Source organism: Triticum urartu, chromosome 7A (genome assembly GCF_056163025.1).
Source record: "Triticum urartu cultivar PI428250 chromosome 7A, HENAU_Tu73, whole genome shotgun sequence".
Taxonomy (NCBI): domain Eukaryota; kingdom Viridiplantae; phylum Streptophyta; class Magnoliopsida; order Poales; family Poaceae; genus Triticum; species Triticum urartu.
The window spans coordinates 628,578,888-628,591,282 of record NC_141879.1 but is presented as its reverse complement, the minus strand read 5'-3'; the positions used below and the strand labels follow the sequence as shown (position 1 = coordinate 628,591,282).

The 12,395-nt window shown below is 43.3% G+C and overlaps 1 pseudogene; it reads right to left on the bottom strand.

The window, feature by feature from the left end:
- Window positions 1-2,772: 2,772 nt before the first annotated feature.
- On the bottom strand, window positions 2,773-12,184 carry LOC147960785 (uncharacterized; annotated as a pseudogene).
- Window positions 12,185-12,395: the final 211 nt, after the last annotated feature.

Sequence of the window (12,395 nt, the reverse complement as noted above, 5' to 3'; positions counted from 1 at the left end):
AACGACGGGCTGGCTCCTCACCAACCTATGCCCCCCGGAAGGTAGCACCTCCCAATACCAGCTCGGCGGAGCCCAGTCCCGGACATGGCCCCTCTGATCTAGCCGGCCTCCTCCGCCGAGTCGACGACGAGGATGCGGCATAGGCATCGTCGACGTTGATGCGGGAATAATTGCTTGAACTAAAAAAATAAACTAGTTCTATTAATTTTCTTGCTAAAAATAAACTACTTCTATAGTAAAATAAAGTAGTTTTATTAAATCAACTAGTTCAACTACTAATTAAGCACTTACTATAAATAAAATACTTCTATATATAGTAAAATAAAGTAGTTTTATTAAATCAACTAGTTCAACTACTAAACACTTACTATAAATAAAATAAAGTAGTACTTACTAAAAATAAACTACTTCTATATATAGTAAAATAAAGTAGTTTTATTAATTAATCAGCTAGTTCAACTAAAAATAAACTAACTTTAAATGCACTAACAGTAGAACTAGTAACCTAAAATGCACTAAATCAACTAACCTTAAATGTAACTTTTGCAACACAGTTTTTTCCTCTCCTCTTCTAACCATAAACATTGAACAAAAATAAATCTATACAGCCTATAAAAATGCAATGAACAAAAAACTATGAAAAAAAACTATGAACAAAAAAACTATGAACACATACACATACATCCATCCATATACATGCATATCCATCCATCCATAGATACATACATACATCCATATACATACATACATACATACAAAAACAAGGGCGGCGGCAGCGCACTGATCGGGATGGGAAGGGGCTCACTGGGGGCTCGAGGCAGGACGGCGACGAGGACAACGACGAGGCCGATGATGATGACGGCGACGAGGACAACGGGCTCGTGGGGGAGGGGTTACGCGCACGGCGAGGGCTCGGGGAGGAGCGGCTCGGGGGCGGCGACGGCGAGGACGACGTCGACGGCGGGTCAGGGGCGGGGCGACGGCGTCGGGGCAGGGGCTCGGGGCGGCGACGGCGACGACGATGAGGAACGGCCTGGTGGCGTTGGGGGGAATGGGAGGAGTTGGCGAAATTTTCACAAGTGCTACCTCATATAGCAAAACTAATCATACCGGTTCGTGGCACCAACCGGTACCAATGCCCACCTATGGTCCCGGTTGGTGCCACGAACCGGGACCAAAGGTCTCTTTTCGGCAGCCCAAAGGGCGGGAACCTGAGGCCTATGGTCCCGTTTGGTGTCACGAACCGGGACTAAAGGGGGGGCATTGGTACCGGTTGGTGCCACGAACCGGTACCAATGTATGCCTTTAGTACCGGTTGGTGGCACCAACCGGGACTAAAGGCCTAGTGCTGCCCGCATCGCGACATGAAAGTTTAGTCCCATCTCACTAGCTGAGGGAGCTCGGGAGTGGCTTATAAGCCCCACTCCCGCTGCCCTCTCGAGCTCCTCTCAAATACAGGCTTTCGGGCCTAAACACATTGTATCTATATTGGGCCTTCTACGGGCCTGAATCCTGGCCCATGGGTGGGTTTCTAGTCGTATTCAGGCCGTGGTGGCCCAGTAGGTTGCATTTTCCCCCAGTTTATTTCTTTTCTTTTTGCTTTATTTACTTTATTTTGTTTCTAACTACTTACTTATTATGTAATTTTGCTATTAAAGTTTCTAACAAAAAAAGTTCTTTATGAAAATTCTTTTTGCTTTTAATGATTTTGAACAGAAAATACTTTGATAATTTTGTTTTATTTTGTTTATTTTTCCTTTTTTCCATGATTCTTTTTGTTTCTACTTTTATTTATTTTATTAAATTTTATTTTGTTTCTACTTATTTATTTTATTTTGTTTCTACTTATTTATCTTATTTTATTTTTTTGTTTTTTATTTATTTTATGAAAATTATTTTTGCTTATAATGTTTTGAACAGAAAATACTTTGATAATTTTAGTTGCATAAATTTTATATAATTTTAGTTTCAATAATACTAGAGGTTTATAAAAGTTTTATGAAAATTCTTTTTGCTTATTATTTTTCTATTAGAGTTTCATAACAGTTTTCCAGGTCATTCTTTTTTTATTTTAGTTCATTATTTGAGCTAAATGACTCAAAAATTGAAAATGCACCATTCAAAGCCACACCATCAATTTTCAACCCTTTGCTGACTTCATTTGTTATTTTTCATGCATTTATTGATTTTTTTGAGCTATAAGACCCTGAAAATGAAAAGCACTACAAATGAACTCTGAAAAGGTTGAAAGTTGGCATGGTATCATCATTTCACCCACATAGCATGTGCTAAAAAGTTGAGAGGGTTACGGCAAAAACTGGATGCACTTCATGTACAAAACAGGCAATCTCTTTCTAAGTATCAGGGTTTCATATGGAAACTCGTCTGTTACAAAGGGATTTCATTTTTTTGAACTTATTTGAACTCCAGACTTTTTGTGTGCTCAAAATGCACCATTAAAAGCCACATCATCAATTTTCAACCCTTTTCGACTTCATTTGTTATTTTTCATGCATTTACTGATATTTTGAGCTATGACCCTGAAAATGAAAAGCACTACAAATGAACTCAGAAAAGGTTGAAAGTTGGCATGGTATCATCATTTCACCCACATAGCATGTGCTAAAAAGTTGAGAGGGTTACGGCAAAAACTGGATGCACTTTGTGTACAAAACGGCAGAAACTCGTCTGTTAGAACATGCATTTCAAACGAACTAGGAAAAGGTTGAAAGTTGGCATGGTATCATCATAACAGTTGTAGGCAGAAAGTCTTCACTTTTTCTTCGCTTGTGTGCTTTGCTTATTGCGCCGTAACCATGGATAATCTTCATCGTTTATGAGGATGCTTGGGTCAGCCTTGACTTTGAAGGGAGGAATTTCATGAAACTTTTCATAATCTTCGAACATGTCTGTCTTGCCCTCCACTCCCATGATGTCCCTTTTTCCTAAAAGAACTACGTGGCGCTTTGGCTCATCATATGATGTATTCGCTTCCTTATCTTTTCTTTTTCTCGGTTTGGTAGACATGTCCTTCACATAGATAACCTGTGCCACAACATTGGCTAGGACGAACGGTTCGTCAGTGTACCCAAGATTGTTCAGATCCACTATTGTCATTCCGTACTATGGGTCTACCTGTACCCCGCCTCCTAACAGATTGACCCATTTGCACTTAAACAAAGGGACCTTAAAATCATGTTCGTAGTCAAGTTCCCATATGTCCACTATGTAACCATAATATGTGTTCTTTCCCCTCTCGGTTGCTGCATCAAAGCGGACACCGCTGTTTTGGTTGGTGCTCTTTTGATCTTGGGCGATCGTGTAAAATGTATTCCCATTTATCTCGTATCCTTTGTAAGTCAATACAGTCGAAGATGGTCCCCTGGTCAACGAGTACAACTCATCACAAACAGTGTTGTCACCTCTGAGACATGTTTCCAACAAACTGCTGAAAGTCATGCCGTGTTCACATGTAAGCCAGTCGTCACACTGCTCCGGGTGTTTGGAGCGCAAATTGTTCTTGTGTTCATCGACATACGGGGTCACCAAGGTAGAGTTCTGTAGAACTGTGTAGTGTGCTTGAGACCAAGAATGCCTGTCCCTGCATATTATTGTGTCCGCTCCTACCGTGCCTTTTCCAGTCAGTCTCCCATCATACCGCGATTTAGGGAGACCTATCTTCTTAAGGCCGGGAATGAAGTCAACACAAAACCCAATGACATCCTCTGTTTGATGGCCCATGGAGATGCTTCCTTCTGGCCTTGCACGGTTATGGACATATTTCTTTAGGACTCCCATGAACCTCTCAAAGGGGAACATATTGTGTAGAAATACGGGGCCCAGAATGACAATCTCGTCGACTAGATGAACTAGGACGTGCGTCACGATATTGAAGAAGGATGGTGGGAACACCAGCTCGAAACTGACAAGACATTGCGCCACATCACTCCTTAGCCTTGGTATGATTTCTGGATCGATCACCTTCTGCGAGATTGCATTGAGAAATGAACATAGCTTTACAATGGCTAATCGGACGTTTTCCGGTAGAAGCCCCCTCAATGCAACCAGAAGCAGTTGCGTCATAATCACGTGGCAGTCATGAGACTTTAGGTTCTGGAACTTTTTCTCTGGAATATTTATTATTCCCTTTATATTCGACGAGAAGTCAGTCGAGACCTTCATACTGAGCAGGCATTCAAAAAAGATTTCCTTCCCTTCTTTGGTAAGAGCGTAGCTGGCAGGACCTTCATACTGCTTTGGAGGCATGCCATCTTTTTCGTGCAAACGTTGCAAGTCCTCCCGTGCCTCTGGTGTATCTTTTGTCTTCCCATACACGCCCAAGAATCCTAACAGGTTCATGCAAAGGTTCTTCGTCACGTGCATCACGTCGATTGAAGAGCATACCTCTACCTCTTTCCAGTAGGGTAGGTCCCAAAATATAGATTTCTTCTTCCACATGGGTGCGCGTCCCTCAGCGCCATTCGGAACAGCTAGTCCGCCGGGACCCTTTCCAAATATTACGTGTAAATCAGAGACCATATCAAGTACGTGATCACCGGTACGCATGGCGGGCTTCTTCCGGTGATCTACCTCGCCTTTGAAATGCTTGCCTTTCTTTCGACATTGATGGTTGGTCGGGAGAAATCAACGATGGCCCAAATACACATTCTTCCTGCATCTGTCCAGGTATATACTTTCGATGTCAGCTAAACAGTGTGTGCATGCGTGGTATCCCTTGTTTGTCTGTCCTGAAAGGTTACTGAGAGCCAATCGTTGATGGTTACAAACAGCAACACATGCAGGTTAAATTCCACCTGTTTGTGCTCATCCCACGCACGTACACCGTTTCCATTCCACAGCTGTAAAAGTTCTTCAACTAATGGCCTTAGGTACACATCAATGTCGTTGCCGGGTTGCTTAGGGCCTTGGATGAGAATTGGCATCATAATGAACTTCCTCTTCATGCACATCCAAGGAGGAAGGTTATACATACATAGTCACGGGCCAGGTGTTGTGATTGCTGCTCTGCTCCCTGAAAGGATTAATGCCATCCGCGCTTAAACCAAACCATACGTTCCTTGGGTCACCTGCAAACTGAGCCCAATACTTTCTCTGGATTTTTCTCCACTGCGACCCATCAGCGGGTGCTCTCAACTTCCCGTCTTTCTTACGACCCTCACTATGCCATCGCATAAACTTGGCATGCTCTTTGTTTCTGAATAGTCGTTTCAACCGTGGTATTATAGGAGCATACCACATCACCTTCGCGGGAACCCTCTTCCTGCGGGGCTCGCCCTCAACATCACCAGGGTCATCTTGTCTGATCTTATACCGCAATGCACCACATACCGGGCATGCATTCAAATCCTTGTATGCACCGTGGTAGAGGATGCAGTCATTAGGGCATGCATGTATCTTCTCCACCTCCAATCCTAGAGGGCATACCACCTTCTTTGTTGCGTACGTACTGTCGGGCAATTCATTATCCTTTGGAAGCTTCTTCTTCAATATTTTCAGTAGCTTCTCAAATCCTTTGTCAGGCACAGCATTCTCTGCCTTCCACTGCAGCAATTCCAGTACGGTACCGAGCTTTGTGTTGCCATCTTCGCAATTGGGGTACAACCGTTTTTTGTGATCCTCTAACATGCGATCGAAGTTCAGCTTCTCCTTTTCACTTTCGCACTTTTCCCTTGCATCAACAATGACCCGACGGAGATCTCATCGGGCACATCGTCTGGTGCCTCTTGATCTTCAGCTTCCCCCGTTGCAGCGTCACTATATTCAGGGGACACATAGTTGTCATCGTCCTCTTCTTCTTTGCTTTCTTCCATCATAACCCCTATTTCTCCGTGCATCATCCAAACATTATAGTGTGGCATGAAACCTTTATAAAGCAGGTGGGTGTGAAGGATTTTCTTGTCAGAGTAAGACCTCGTATTCCCATAATCAGGGCATGGAAAACACATAAAACCATTCTGCTTGTTTGCCTCAGCCACTTCGAAAAAATTTACACACGCCCTTAATGTACTCGGAGGTGTGTCTGTCACCGTACATCCATTGCCGGTTCATCTGCGTGCATTATATATAATCATGTGTGTCAAAAGTAAGAAAATTAGACAAGTATCTATCTAAAGTAAGATTTTTTTTCTTTCAGAAAGAAGATAATAACAAGAGGCTCACCACGGTGGTGCCGGCAACGAGATCAGCGTAGGCGATCGACGGCGGTGAAGACGAGGACGGGGCGTGACGGACCGCTAAACCTAGACAAATCTCGGAAAAAATGGAGCTCCGAGGTCGAGCTTCGAGAGGAGAAAGCTTAACTAATGTGGCTCGGGCATTTCATCGAACACCTCACATGCATAAGAGGTGAGCTAGAGCACCCAAATGCCCTTCCTCGCCGGCCAGCAAAAAACAGAGCACTGTGGAGTGCTCTGCTTGCCGGCGATGGTATATATAGGAAGCTCATTTGTCCCGGTTCGTGGCTGGAACCAGGACTAAAGCCCAGCCTTCTGTCCCGGTTCGAGCCAAGAACCGGGAGCTATGTTTGTGGGCCAGGAGCGAGGCCCATTGGTCCCGGTTCATGCCTGGAACCGGGACAAATGGGTCCTTACGAATCGGGACCAATGCCCATGAGGCCCCGGCCGGCCCCCTGGGCTCACGAACCGGGACGAATGCATCCATTGGTCCCGGTTCGTGGAAGAACCGGGACTAATGGCTAGCCAGGCCCGAACGAAAGCCCATTTTTCTACTAGTGACTAGAGGAGGGGTCGTGTGTAGACATAGGAGACTTGTAAGTTAAAAACTTAAACTAGATGCATTTGTGGATTTAATATATCTTGATGTAGCACAACCACCAGGGCACATGTCTTAATTCAGGGAAGGTATTATTAATTGGGGGTTGCTCCCTGTTGATGGACCTTCGTTGGGCATGCTTGATGGATGGGCATTGGGCACTGAACATAGGCAAGAACATGTGGATGTATGAAGCAGCATGGTCTCTCGACTATGATATGAGCCATACCTGGAGTACTAACCGAGTGGTTGAAAATCTAAAAAAGGGAATAAGAAATAAGAATAGAGATCATTGGATGGAGAGATCCAGATCCACCATGCAAGACCAGACTGATGGAATTACTATCGGAGTATGGAGTTTTCGAACAATTGTTAATAGAGAGGTTTGTAACAAGTTATGCTCGGATGCGCTAGGAGATCATGATGAAAGTTATGAGGATCAATGAAAGTGTGCTTCAACAAGCATTTAACACTAGAAAATGCATATGATCCGATTTGATTGCCCGCAATACAGGTTCAGACGTTAGTCATCTTAATTAGATTTGCATCCCTTGTTATTTAATTTTCATTTGTGAGTACTTCAAATTCACTAAACATAATTAGTATTTTGTTTTATAAACATTATGGGATTCCGTTACATGTTTAATAAATATTTTATCTACTTGCTTAATGATATTTGTAAAGATCATTTGCTCCAAAAATGAAGCGAACCGATCCAGAGATCGAGTCGGCATCTTCAGCAAAAAAAGGTGCAAAGCTCCACGGCCCGCTCAGTGATTCCTACTTCATGAACCAGAAAGGTTTCTTTTGTGGACTCTTTACCTAAATAATGGGATCTTGCTAACTTCCTCGAGCCTATTGATGGAAATAAATGATGTTTCATTGTACCTCGAGCCGCAAGTACTTATAGCCTGCTTACATGGAAATTTTGTCCATGGTGGCATCCACCGCCATTCCAGCTGACATCGGCGTGAATGGCGTGGGCCCACGGAGCCGTCGACATGGTCATGGATCTGGAATTAGTAGAATTTTAGCAAGTATGTCCGCTAGGGGGATAAGGGGGGATTGTGAAGATTGAGGGTGATTGGCACGTGATCCTGGATATGCACATGCGAGAGGTTGGCAGCGATGGCCAGCTCAAAGATGGCGAAGGGATTGCGATCCCCAGAGTGGGAGGAGCAAGGCGAGGCCATGGTGAGATGGAGGTGCAAAAGCGTGGTTGTGGATCAGCAATGAACGTCTGATGCCATGAAAGAAATCGGGGGAGAAGAGATTGTGCGGCAACTTGATGTATTCAATTTCAGGAATTTTATACAAATTACAACAGCTAATGGATCGGCCTAACATAATCCTAGCTATCAGCAGATGTGGTGTGGGAGGTGGGTTAGCTATCAAGGAGAATATGATTCGTACGTGCGCTAGCTTATCGACTACCGTGGCAGGTGAATTGGCTGCCATGGCAGTGGTATACAAAGCCTGTTCAACCATCCTGCGCTACCCGGGTTGGTTGACTTTTGGTACAAAACTCTGTGATAGCATCTGACAATATTCTTGTTGACCACAAATTGAGTTTCCTACTACCTCCTATTCCCAAGTATTCTTGTGGTCTCAACAAGTCAAACTTTGCATCAACTTCCATGGATGTCCTCCCCATGCTTGCACAACTAACAACGTAGAACACTTTCCTTATTCTTATGAACTCTGTAGCACTACCAGTGTCTGGTTATTTATCAACTGAGTGATGAGGGCGAGGGTGCATAAGTGCAACACAAATGCCTTCACCAACTGAATATTGGTGAAAATAAGCGCTAGTTGACTATCCGGTAGATGATGGTTGATGGATGAATTTAAAGCATCACAATCTCTTCTTCTTTTATTTACCGATGAAAGCAGCAGAATTGTATTAACTAAGTCTCCTTATTTTTAAGCATTTGAAGTTTCATTCTTTTTTTACGTGTCCAGTAGAGTTTCGTTATATTTTTTGTTAAGTTTTAGCCACCTTTGTGATTTCAGTTACTTTTTTTAATTTTCAGTCACCCTTTTATTGTTACTTAACTAGTTTTGCATTTGATGGAAATACATTTTCCTTTTTGTGGAATTGCAAGATGCACGGCCTCTGCATCGCAAGAAGAGAAGGGGGAGACAATGAAATCTTCGGTAAAAAAGAAGAGAACTTCACAACTGTTGTAATAAAAAAAGAACATAATATCACAGCTGTGGCAGCAATGATCATCAAGAAACGGCCGCATTCTCATCTGGCCACATTAAATACTAGGCAAAGAAACCATATCGGAAAAGATCATGTATACATCACAGAAACACATCATTCTTAAATGCGGTGAAGCAAAGGCGGAGAGAAACAGAGCGAGGGATGCAGAGAGGGGGGGGCACCATGGGCATACTACTGGATACGTACATGTTCTTGAAGAACAACTATGGGAAGGAACCCATTTCTCTAGCCCTTCTCTCTCTCTAAAACATAGACTTTCTCTCTACTTCCGCACCAGGACATGAAACCTCTCATTAGGGCTGGACACAAACCTCTCATTAGGGCTGGACCGAAAGCTCATAGTCGGCCACCACAAGAGAGAAGGTTCGTCATCCATCCTGCTAATATCATGTCAATGTTTTGGATGATGGGTTAGAGCAAATGTTGTGGGATTTCGTTACTGGAAAGCGAAATTCTGAGGTAGGTGCATGGCAGAGAGATTAGGGCAACCCAAAATGTCCATGATCTCATCCGCCGTCATTTTTCCAATATTGACTGGAATGAACGTGATCTTGTGATAATTAATTTTAGTTCCGAGAAGTCTGAGAAGCATGCTAAGATATGCTTGGTCATATGGGCTTGGTCAGTGATGCCATGAACACGTACCAGCATGCCATCTGCATATTTTAGCACCGGGAACGTGCCGTGTCTTTCCAACGGGTGATTTTGCTAGCCATTGTTGAACTCTCTAGTACACATACACTGCAAGATGTTGGCAGCCAAAATGAAAAGACATGGGGAAAGAGAATCACCCTGCCGAACTCCCAACTAGAAAGAAATGGCTTCCCCAGGGGTGTCATTGGTTAGAACCTGAAAATTTCGGTGACCCAAGATTTCATGCAGGTAGTCCCAAAGAAATGTAGCAAAGACCTTTTTTTTTAAATCCAACTTCAAAACAATCATCGGCAATTTCCTCTTGAAGCTGACTAATAAATCTTTACTGCATAACATCAATAAGCTCCGCAATCAATTTTTGTAGTCTATCTGTTGACACCTTTGACATGATTTTTGTTGTAGATCAAAAAGTTCCAGACCATTCTGCACCAAGACTCTGATCTTGTTTAATTAGTGGCACACATAACTGATCATACAAAAAGTTAAGACATCCCAAAAAATCCGACAAAATCAGAATCTTTGAATTGTTGTCCCATGAAAAATGTTTCTACCCGCCAACCCAAACTGAAAATAACACAATGCCATCAAATCCAGGACAAAATTTTATAGACAATAGAAATACAATTATCAACTTTGTATTTCCTATTTGATGAGATTTTAAACAGAAGATCGTGGAGTTGCCAGAGAAACAGGGCATACGCAAACATCCTTAAAGTAGCGACCAGAGTTGGTGACACACTAGGGAGGATGCTCCTAGGGGTCAATAGCACCTCCACTAGATGTAGCAGTTCGCTACAGACACACTTCACAATTCCTCTACTTGTGTCTCCTTTCTTGATGTCTGTTGCAACAATGTTCTCTGATAGGATCCAACAATCTTCTTGTTGGCGACAAATCAAGTTTCCTGCTACCTCCTATTACCATCTATTCTTGTGTTCTCGACATGTTAAACCTTGCTCAACTAGCAACATACACCATTTTTCTTCTTCTTATGAACTATGTAGCAGTAGAGGTGCCGATTATTTATGAACGAGGGGTGAGGGAGAGGGTGCATAAGTGCAACACAAGTACCTTCACCAACTGAATACTGGTAAAAATTAGCGCTAGTTAACTATCTGGTAGATGATGATTGATGGATGAATTTAAAGCAGCACAATCTCTTCTTTTATTTATGGATGAAAGCAGCAGAATTGTATTAACTAAACTCTCCTTATTTTTAAGCATTTGAAGTTTCAGTCTTTTTTACGTGCCAAATTGTGTTTCGGTATTTATTTTTGTTAAGTTTCAATCAGTTACTTTTGTGAAGTTTCAGTAACTTTTCTGAACTCTCAGTCACCATTTTATTGTTACTACCTTTGTACAAAAATATATTTTGGTATAGAGGTAGTACTTCACAAGTTTTGCATTTGTTACAATTACTTTTCTTTCCGTGGAATTGCAACTTGTCCTCGTTGTAATTGTACTTCACCTTTTTTGTAGTTTATTTTTGTTTCCTTTTTGCTACAATCGCACTTTAGTTTAGTGCAAAAAGAACAATGTCCCTCTCATCATTAAACCACACACACACACACACACATCAGTATCTCACTTTATAGTAACCAATGAATTGTTATCCACGTGCAAAGACCTCTTCTGACTGGGTCCGCTGGGTAACCAGAGGAGAGCGGCATTGAGATTTCAACGACAAACCAAGTGTCTGGCGCTGATGTCCCCAGAGTTCTTCTTCCTCCACCCTTTCCATTACAACCACACAAATCCTGCCGTGCATGCTATGCAAGAGGCGATTCATCATCGCCGCTGGAAAAAACTTTTGAATTTGCGGATACTAGTTTGGATGCTGGGCTTAACTCCACAGTCTCAACATTTCAAGCCTATGCACATCAACAAGATACCCTCTTCAGGCTCTCACCACCTAAAGTTCACCATGACCGCCTTCCTCGTTGTTTTCACCATCCTCTTGTGCCCACGCTCCCCAGCGAGTTCCGCTGTGACAGACACCATCTTGCCCGGCCAAGCACTTGCCGTCGACAACAAGCTCGTCTCTAGCAATGGCAGGTACGTGCTTGGCTTCTTCCAGACTAGACACAATGCCAACTGGCACCTTGGCATATGGTTTAACATGGTACCGAAATTGTCGTCGTAAACTGGCACCTTGGCATATAGTTTAACACGGTACCAAACGCCAATTGTCCCCTTGTCATACTGATCTCCCACGATGGCAACATTGTCGTCGTAAACTAGTCCACCAAGTCCGTGATCTGGTCTGCAGAAGCAAACATCCAACAATAAGCTACTCGCAAAGGGCGCCGCCTCGCGATAGCCATGTCATGAGCGCGACTATTCGGCTGTGTCGAGGAAAAAATACCAAGAGATAAACACAGCGATTGCCTTGTTTCCTTTCCAAGGAAGGCAGCTCCGAATCGTGCCGCACGCGCTCGTCTTCCTGTCCACCTCTCCCCAACACACTGTTTCCTCCTCTTCCTCGGCGCCGCCAGCCGCAGCCGCCATCTCCCCCTCGTTGCTGAGCCTCCTATTGCGCTCATTCCTCTCTAACTAGATGATGTAACTCTAGTTGAAATTCAGTGAAGAGAGGGCCTTTTATCAGAAAATGCGAATAATCTATGTTTGCTGATTTATCTGTACAGTGGTTGTCCGAATCTTTCCTTGCTGCAAAGGAGGGTAGTAATTAGGGATGTCAATTTTATCCATGGATCTGGGT